The sequence below is a fragment of the Chrysochloris asiatica genome, unplaced genomic scaffold (assembly GCF_000296735.1).
Source record: "Chrysochloris asiatica unplaced genomic scaffold, ChrAsi1.0 scaffold00016, whole genome shotgun sequence".
Classification (NCBI taxonomy): domain Eukaryota; kingdom Metazoa; phylum Chordata; class Mammalia; order Afrosoricida; family Chrysochloridae; genus Chrysochloris; species Chrysochloris asiatica.
In genome coordinates this window covers 27,283,512-27,284,871 of record NW_006408534.1, presented here as the reverse complement: position 1 = coordinate 27,284,871, position 1,360 = coordinate 27,283,512, and positions in this window count along the sequence as shown.

Sequence of the window (1,360 nt, the reverse complement as noted above, 5' to 3'; positions counted from 1 at the left end):
CCTGACAACATGTCCAAACTAGGAGAAACAAAGTCTCATTTTCTTCACTTGTAGGAGCATACTAGCTATACTTCTTCCAACACAGATTTATTTGTTCTTCTGGAAGTCCATGGTGTTTTCAAAATTATTTGCCAACACCATAATTTAAATGCATACATTCTTCTATAGTCTTCCTAATTCATAGTCCAATTTTCACATACCTATGAGGAGATTCAAAATACCACAGAATGGATATGGTGCCCTTACCTCTTTAACAATTTAAACCAGTCTTTAACAGCAAATTTGCCTAATGCAATATGCCATTTGATTTTTCAAATGTTTCTTTCATGAAGGATTATATATCCCAGCAAAATAGTCTTGACAATATAGACCTTTTTTCTCTGTATCGTGATGTTACTTATTGGTTCAGTTATCAAGGTTTGTATTTTCTCTGCAGTCAACATTGTAGTCCTTGATATTTATTAGCAAGTATTTTAAGTCCTCTTTGCTTCCAGCAAGCCAGGTTGTGTCTTCTGCATACACCACAGCTTGATAACTCTTGCTGCAATACTGATGCCACATTCTTCTTCATATAATCTAGTTTCTCAGATTATATGCTTAACATACAGATTGAATAAGTATGGTGAAAGGATATGATCATGCACATACCTTTCCTGATTTTAGACCATTCAGAATACCCGTATGTCCTTAGGACTACCTCTTGATCTATGTACAAGTGTTCTAGAATAGTTACTATTCTACACAATATTATCCATAGTTTTTCTTGATCTACATAGTTGAATGTCTTTGCATAGTAAATAGTAAATAAAGCACAAATAAATGTTTTTCTGGTATTGTCCGTGTTTAGCCAAGATCCATTCACCAAGGAATGAGGCACCAATGATACCTCTTGTCAAAGTCCTCTTCTGAATCCTGGCAATTCTGAACTTTTGGCAGCTCCTTGTTGATGTCTACCACTCATCTATCAGTTTGCCACAGTCTGGTGGTTTGCATGTTTCTGTGATGCTGGAAGCTATGCCACTAGTATTTTGAATGCTGACAGGGTCACCTAGTGTGGACAGGTTTCAGTTGAGCTTACAAACTAAGACAGACTAAGAAGAAGGAGAGGCAGATAACTTCTGAAGTTTAGCCGCTGAAAACCTATGAATAGCAGTGAAATACTATCAGCACCAGAATAGTCAATATTGAAACATGATGACTAGTATCAGAATTTTGTAAGATATTGTGCTGGATGATAAGTCCCTCAGGTTGCAAGACATGAATATATAACTGGAGATGAACTGCCTTCTCAAGGGAGAGTTGACCATGATGACTAGAATGGAGTAAACCTTTTGGGACATTCATTTGCTGATGGGGAAAA